The following is an 8,808-nucleotide window of genomic DNA, read 5'->3' as shown; positions in this document are numbered from 1 at the left end:
CACCTCTGTGCCCCATCACCTTCGTGCTCCACCACCTCCACAGCAATCCCTCTGTGTCCTTGTCACCTCCACAGCAATCCCTCTGTGTCCTTGTCACCTCCACAGCAATACCTTTTATTTTTAGAGGGGATAAACCCCAGATGCCAGCTCAAAAACTGTCATTTGTGCTGGAAGGGAAGTGCCTTGAGTTTCCCCTTGGCTGAGAAAAACAGTTTGACTAGGTATGTGGGTCTTGGATCACCCAAACGAACCCCAAATTCTCCTCTTGGGTGGCTTTGGGCACGGGGCAAATTCATGCTCAAAATCGCATGGTTTGGGGCGTGAAATAAAAAAAAATGTGGGATTTCACCCATTTGGCTGCTCCTGAGCTGGAGCCCGGCTGAGCTGGGGCCTCGACTTACTGATTAACCAGCCGAGAAGGTGTTTGCAAATGGGAGTGTTGCATCGCAGCGGGTTTGAGTATCTCCAGAGAAGGAGACTCCCCCCCTCCCTGGGCAGCCTGTGCCAGGGCTCTGCCACCCTCACACCAAAGAAGTTCCTCCTCATATTCAGATGGAACTTCCCGTGTCTCAGTTTGTGCCCGTTGCCCCTTGTCCTGTCGCTGGGCACCACTGAGAAGAGTCTGGCCCCATCCCCTTGACACCCCCCTGAGGTATCTGTGAGCATTGATAAGATCCCCCCTCAGTCTGCTCTTCTCCAGCTGAACAGCCCCAGCTCCCTCAGCCTCTCCTCGCAGCAGAGATGCTCCAGCCCTCGGACCATCTCCGTACCCTCTGCTGGACTCTCTCCAGTAGTTCCTTGTCTGTCTTGAACTGGGGGCCCAGAACTGCACCCAGTTACTCCAGGTGTGGCCTCACCAGGGCCATGTAGAGGGGCAGGAGAACCCCCCTCAACCTGCTGCCCACACTCTTCATCACGCACCCCAGGACACCATTGGCCTTCCTGGCCCCAAGCACCTCCCCATCACAGCATCCCAGCCTGGTTGGCGTCGGAAGGCACCTCTGGAGATCATCCAGTCCAACCCCCTGCCAAAGCAGGGTCACCCAGAGCACGTTGCACAGGGCCGTGTCCAGGCGGGTTTGAATATCTCCAGAGAAGGAGACTCCCCCCCTCCCTGGGCAGCCTGTGCCAGGGCTCTGGCACCCTCACAGTGAAGTTCTTCCTCATTTTCAGATGGTCCTGCTCTCCCCACAGGGTCCTACAGCTGAGGACAACCTCTAACACGGCCCCAAAGAGGATCAGCGTGTCCCTCATCCCACCCAGGGCAGGAGAACCGCGCAGCAGGGCACTGCCACAGGAGCCCTTCCCGAGGCCGGGGGTTTTCTCTCCCCATTCCCCCATTTCTCCATCTGTCTCCTCTGCTCTGGTGGGACTTGCACCATCACCCGGCACTCGGAGGCGGCTCCGCGGGACGCTGCGTGGACGGCCCCGACTTTGTTTCCTTGGTTTCTTCAAGGGAACACGGTAAAAAAAGTCCCCGCGGCTGCGACGGAGCGTTGCTAAGGCAGCGGGGGGATGCTCTGATGTTAACCTCGGAGCTGGGCAAGGTTCGCTGGGCACCCTGGCCCTGGCACGTGAGCTCACACGCTTTTTCACAGCGGGTTTTGGGGTTTTTTTGGGTTTTTTCTCTCCTTCGCAGCAGCGTCTGAGGCTGCGCGGGGAGGATCTTGCAGCAACCCACATCCTCTGCCGCTCTCCGCAGGGGATGTGCCTTTGAGCCAGGTCCCCTTCTCACGCAAGGGTTGGCTGAAGTGTGGACAACAGGGCAGCCCCCCCTTGCCCTGTCTCTGGCCACCCCTGCAAGCAACACCATGGGTGCTACATGCCTGAGCGATGCCGACCACATCCATGCTGCGGCCACCCAGCACCACAGAATCACAGACTCAGTCAGGTTGGCAGAGCCCTCTGGGATCATCGAGTCCAACCATTGCCCTGACACCACCATGGCAACTAGACCAGGGCACTAAGTGCCATGTCCAGGCTTTTCTTAAACCCCTCCAGGGATGGGGACTCCACCACCTCCCTGGGCAGCCCCTTCCAATGGCTAATGACCCTTGCTGAGAAGAAATGCTTCCTCATGTCCAACCTGACCCTCCCCTGGCCAAGCTTGAGGCTGTGTCCTCTTGTCCTATCACTGGTTGCCTGGGAGAAGAGGCCGACTCCCACTGCGCTACAACCTCCCTTCAGGTAGTTGTAGACTGCACTAAGGTCACCTCTGAGCCTCCTCTTCTCCAGGCTAAACACCCCCAGCTCCCTCAGCCGTTCCTCGGAGGTCAGACCCTCCAGACCCTTCCCCAGCTTGGTCGCCCTCCTCTGCACTCGCTCCAACACCTCAACATCTCTCTTGAAGTGCGGGGGCATGTAAAACTCATCACGCTTCTCTGGACGAGTGGTTCCTGCTCAACCAGGCTCAAAGAGCAACGGGGGCACGTAAAACCAGCAACCCCCCGGCCCAGCTCAGCAGCAGGCGCTGGACTGCTCCACTTCAGGCTGTACTGTGGCTCTTGCTGCTCTGCAGAAGGGGCTGGTACCCAAAGAGCTTCTCCTCCCAGAACTGTCTATCACAGAACCACAGACTGGTTTGGGTTGGGAGGGACGTTAAAGCCCATCCAGTTCCAACCCCCTGCCACGGGCAGGGACACCTTCCACCAGACCAGGTTGCTCCAAGCCCCATCCAACCTGGCCTTGAACCCTGCCAGGGAGGGGGCAGCCACAGCTTCTCTGGGCAACCTGGGCCAGGCTCTCACCACCCTCACAGCAAAGAATTTCTTCCTCACATCTCATCTCAATCTCCCCTCTTGCAGTTTAAAACCGTTCCCCCTCGTCCTGTCACTCCCTCTGTGTCCCTGCATCGGCGAGTGACGCTGCTGGGGAGTGGGATGCGGGGAGCATCCCGCAGAGAGCACCCCACAGATAACATCACCCCACAGATAACACCCCCTTGCTGCAGCCTCTGTGTCCCCCCCGGCAGCCCCCGATGTGGGTGACACCCCAAAACGTCCCCGTGGGGGCTCAGGGCCCCCTCCCACCCCGCGCCCCCGCTCAGCCCCGCACCAGGAGGTTTCTCCGGTGGCTCCCACGCTCTCAGCAAAGCTTGGTGCCGGGGGTGCTGCCTCCTCCAGCCCTACCCCGACCCCCTGACACACGGGGCTGACAGCCGGGGTCACATCCTGCCCCAGGGGACACGCTGAAAGGCCACCCAGCCCCTTCCCCAGCCCTGTGTGATGAGTTGGCACGGGCTCAGCCCTCCGCCCACCTCCTCGAGGTGAGGGTCTCGCTCCCACCCTCACATCCCCGGGGGGGGAACCCAGGGAAGGGGGAGCAGGAGGGGGGGCACTTACGGAGAGGTGGCCGTCCCCTCTGTCCCCACGCTGGGCCCGCGCTGGCGGAGCTGGAGCTTCCTGCTGCGGCTCACAAGTGTGCGCAGAGGCGTTCGCACGGCACCCACGTGCCGCAAGCAGCTGCCTGAGCCCCGGTGTACGGATGGGGAAACTGAGGCACGGCTCACCCAGCCCTGGGGACCACTTTGGAGGGTCGCAGCTGCAGCCCCCTCCTCTGCAAACCCCAAAGCCCACGTCCCTCTGAGCGATGCCACCACCTCGAAGCACCTACGCTGGGCACAACCCGACCCGAGGACCTGGCAGGGGGACAACGGTGACCTGTGACTTACCCTGGCCACCCAGAGGGGTCCCCGGCTGCCAGGTCGATGCAAGGGCTCCATCATCCCTCACGCTGGCACCCTCCCCGAACCATCCTGCCCCTTCTCTCAGTGTCCTCCAGGTCGGATCCTGGCTCCATCCAAGGAAAACGCAGCCCCGGGAGCAGCCCCGTCCCCGCGGTCCCCTCCCGGCGCGGGGACCCCAGCCCAGCCTGGGTCACCCCAGCACTCCCCTGCGGCAGGGCTGCCTGCTGGGCCCCAGCCCTTCCCTATCTATGCAGGTATTTAAATGACTCATGACTTTATTGCTCCACTCCTGGGGGAGCAGCCAGGCTCTCACCCTGTTTGGCACCAGCTCCAGCCCCGCTGCGCCACCGAAACCAGTGAGTTCCCCCCACGGAACTGGGAGCGGGGCTGGGTGCTCCGGGCACCCGCAGCCGTCCCACCACCTCACTGCCCTCCCACCCTTATCTCTCCTTCCCCGTATCCACCCCACATCTGCCCTGCCAGGCTCCCATCCATCACTTCAGCCCTGTCCCCAGGGGCACGGGGAGCAGGTTTGGTCCCAGGTCCTGGCTAGGTGTGGAGGGTCAGCAACACAGAACCACGGCGGGTGGCCTCAGGGGGCTGCCAGGACCCCCATGGTGGCCAGGAGCTGAGCTCCAGCCAGACACGACCCTCTGCCGCAGGGTGTGACGCCGGCTGTCCTTGCACACCCCATCCCCGTCCTCCATCCCCTCTTCTCCGGTCACAGAATCATTTGGGTTGGAAAGGACCTTAAAGACCATCGAGTCCAACCGTTACCCCAGCACTGCCAAGGCCACCACTAACCCATGTCCCTCAGCACCACATCTACACGGCTTTTAAATCCCCCCAGGGATGGGGACTCCACCACTGCCCTGGGCAGCCTGTGCCAGCGCTTGACAACCCTTTCCATGAAGAAATTGTCCCTGATCTCCAATCTAAACCTCCCCTGGCACAACTTGAGGCCGGTTCCTCTCGTCCCATCACTTGTTACCTGGGAGAAGAGACCGACCCCCCCTTGCTACACCCTCCTTGCAGGCAGTTGTAGAGAGCGAGAAGGTCTCCCCTCAGCCTCCTTTTCTCCAGGCTAAACCCCCCCAGGTCCCTCAGCCGCTCCCCATCACACTTGTGCTCCAGACCCTTCCCCAGCCCCGTTGCCCTTCTCTGGACTCGCTCCAGCACCTCAAGGTCTTTCTTGTCGTGAGGGGCCCAAAACTGCACCCAGGATTCGAGGTGCGGCCTCACCAGTGCCCAGTACAGGGGGACGATCCCTGCCCTAGTCCTGCTGGCCACACTAGTGCTGGTACAAGCCAGGATGCTCGTGGCCTTCTTGGCTACCTGTCCTGGCCAGGGCATCTCTCCCCGTTCCCACCAGCAAAGGTTCATCCCCACAGGATTTCACACCAGCCGGCCGCAGTGGGATGTGATGGCCCTTGGAGGTGGGATGCGGTGGGATGGGAGCGTGGTCCAGCGACGGGAGCTGGCGGGGGGTCACCGGGACGGTCCCGTCACCCCCGTTCCCGGCCCCGGGCAGGTAGCGCTGGGGCAGGCTGTGGAGCAAGGGCTCCCCACGTGATGTCCCCGCAGAGGAAGCCCTGAGTTTCGCAAAGCAAAGGAAATGACACAGGCTCCGGGCTGCCTGGGAGGGGGTTGGAGCAGGTACAGAGGCGCCATCATCTGCTAAGGGACCCCAAAACACCCTCCACGACATCCCCCACCCCTGGTGCAGCAGCTCCCCATGACAACCAAAAGCACCCCCAGACAATGACAAGCGTCCCTCAGACCTCAGGTCCCACCACTTTTCTGCCCAGCTGACACCCACCTTGCTACAACAGCAGCCCAGGACCCCTGGGGGTCTGTCTCCCAGGGGAGGTTTATCCCCCCCTCAAGCAGGCACCCCCCTTTTTCAGAGTGGGAGAACATCCACGTGGCTGGTTTTGGGTGCAGGGCTGGGCATAGGATCATATAGAATCGTTTTGGTTGGAAAGGACCTTTAGAATCAGAATCAGAATCAATCAATGAGGTTGGAAGAGCCCTCTGGGCTCCTCGAGTCCAACCATTGCCCTGACACCACCATGGCAACTAGACCATGGCACTAAGTGCCCAGTGCAGCAGGATCATCAAGTCCAACCGCATGGACCCTCATCCTATCATCCCCCCACCAACATCCCATCTCCCCCTGCATCCCATCTCCCCCCGCATCCCATGTTCTTCTGCATCCCATGTCCTCCTGCATCCCATGTCCTCCTGCATCCCATCTCCCCCCGCATCCCATGTTCTTCTGCATCCCATGTTCTTCTGCATCCCATGTCCTCCTGCATCCCATGTCCTCCTGCATCCCATGTCCTCCTGCATGTCATCTCCCCCCTCATCCCATCTCCCCCTCATCCCATCTCCCCCCGCATCCCATCTCCCCCCGCATCCCATGTTCTTCTGCATCCCATGTCCTCCTGCATCCCATCTCCCCCCCCATCCCATCTCCCCCCTCATCCCATCTCCCTCCTCATCCCATCTCCCCCCCATCCCATCTCCCTCCACACCCCATCTCCATCCACACCCCATCTCCCTCCACACCCCATCTCCCTCCACACCCCATCTCCCTCCTCATCCCATCTCCCTCCTCATCCCATCTCCCCCCCATCCCATCTCCCTCCTCATCCCATCTCCCCCCTCATCCCATCTCCCCCCTCATCCCATCTCCCCCCCACACCATCTCCCATCCTGACTGTGACCCGCACCCGCACAGCCGGTGAGACGGCCGGTACCGGCGACGTCCTCCCAGTAAATTAGAAACAACACGCGTTGAGCTGCTGTCACAGCCCACGCGCGGCAGCTCAGCTGGAGGGGCTGACTCAGGCACGGGGGAAAGATCTCGGTGTTCCCAGCGCAGCGCAGAGCTGTTTATTGGGAACCGGGGATGGGACGAGGCAGGACCATCTGGGGAGGAAGGGCTCACCAGGAGATGGGGACATGGGGACGGCGGCTCTGCGGGTGGCTGCTCGGGGAGGAGGTGGCAGGATGCTGGTGCAGGGCTCCCCACGAGGGTACACGGGGGCGAGGGGCTCAGGGACCCCCAACCCCACTGGTTTTGGCCATGGCTAATGCAGTGCCTGGTCCTGAAGACAGAATGTCCCCCTAAGCCATCGCTAACTGCTCCTGGCCACCTCCTCCCGGGGCAGGGGAGCTCTGCAGTTGCTCCTCAAGCATTTCATGGGCCCCGTGGTGGCAGGGGGGACCACAGCATCCTCCCCCAGGTCAGACTGTGTTTCAGACGCAAGGTTTGCTCCAACAATCCCTTCTGGTCTCCACTCCGACCAAGATCTTCCTGCCAGAGCCCTGAGCGTCGCCCCTTGGCCATGCCAGAGACGTCGGCTTCTCACTGCTCCAGCTAGGAGCAACCCCGCAGCCGTGGGGGGAAAAGACATCCCCCGAGCAGCCCCAGGCTTTGCAGGAAGAGGGGTCCACCCTAAGTCACTCATCTTTTATGCCAGGAGAGAAACAGCCCTCACCTGAGCCAGCAAAGCTGCATTTTCTACTCCCCCGCCTGCTGCCTGCAGCTGGCAGACACAGAAAGGGTCACAGGCAGGATCTGGGGGCTGGTTCCAGCCCGTCCTACTAAGGGAGTGAGGTCCCACGGCCCCACAGACGTGCTACGATCCCATATCACAGAATCAATGAGGTTGGAAGAGCCCTCTGGGCTCATCGAGTCCAACCATTGCCCTGACACCACCATGGCAACTAGACCAGGGCACTAAGTGCCATGTCCAAGCTTTTCTTCAACCCCTCCAGAGATGGTGACTCCACCACCTCCCTGGGCAGCCCCTTCCAATGGCTAATGACCCTTTCGAGAAGAAAATAACCTGGAAGAGCTCCTAAAATCAGGCTTGAGGGACTCTAAAAGCCCTTGAGGGCACCTGTAGAGGTTCTCCTCGCTCTGGGGTGATGCAGGAGGACGGGGCTCAGACGGCATCCCCAGGCCAAGGGGCTGGAGCGGGGCTCAACCCTCCCACCCAACCAAACCAGCCCAGCTCAGGCAACACCTTCAGGCAGAAAATAACCCCAAGGCTCCCCTCGGGGAGGGGAAACAGCTTCTGAGGAACAGGGTGGGTGGATTTCCCAGTAACCTTTCCGTGGGAGAAGGAAGGGGAGCGGGCGAGGGCTTGTGGCATCGTTTTTTGGCCCAGTGGCAAGTGTGGTCCTGGTCACTAAGCACCAGGCAGCCCGCGGGGAGCGGGGGAGATGCTGCTCCTGCTGCGTTTGGGAACGGAAAATAGAAGGTTTGGGGTAGAAACCCCCACTATGCCCCAGTGGCACCAGGCACCGGCCGTGGGACGTGGCATCACCGCCTCGAGGTACCCACCAGGGTCCCCACCGCAGGCAGGGCACCCATTTCTGGGTGATGATGCTAATTCTAATTATATTAATCTCATCTTTCTGAAGGGAATTCACCTCCTCCAAAACTCCCGGCTGGGTTGTGGCTTTTGTGGCAGGAATTTCCCCGCCGAGCCCTCGCAACCGAAAGATTTTGACCCTCCGCGAAGTTCTCAGCCTTTTTCCCAGGGAGATAAACAATTTAAATATCATTTTAATAAGGCAAATGACCCTCCGAGGTGCCTCCACCTCCCTCCCTGCCTGGCCTGAGCTGCAGCGCACCAGCCCAAGCTAAAAAAATGACATTTATCCCCCTCGAAGTGCCCCAAAGCGGGTGATTTTGACACTTTTTTCAGTGCAAACTCCCTATTTTTGGACCTTGAGGTTTTCTTTGGATTTGGGGTGAGGGGTGAGGGGAAAAGGCGGCTTCATTTCACGTCACCCCAGGGCCAGGGCAGCGATGCTCTCGCTGGGGTGGGCACCCCCTGCCACCCCAGCGAGGGGAAGGGTGTGGGGACGGGGGGGCATTTCCCACCCGCAGTCCCGGGGTGCTTCAGCATTGTGCCAGCTTTGTGCCAGCTGGAAATTCCCCGAGGGCTGGAAGGGGCCCCACGGGGCCAGGCCAGGTCCTGGCAGCACAGGCAGGTGTTTTGCCTCTGGCTGTAGCGGCAGAGGGAGGTGGAGGCAACCCCCCTTCCTCCTCCTCCTCTTCTTCCTCCTCTGCCATGGGCCCTGCTGGGGTCGGAGCAGGGAGG

This window comes from Nyctibius grandis, chromosome 1 (genome assembly GCF_013368605.1).
Source record: "Nyctibius grandis isolate bNycGra1 chromosome 1, bNycGra1.pri, whole genome shotgun sequence".
NCBI classification, from domain to species: Eukaryota; Metazoa; Chordata; class Aves; order Nyctibiiformes; family Nyctibiidae; genus Nyctibius; species Nyctibius grandis.
This window is presented reverse-complemented; position numbering follows the sequence as displayed.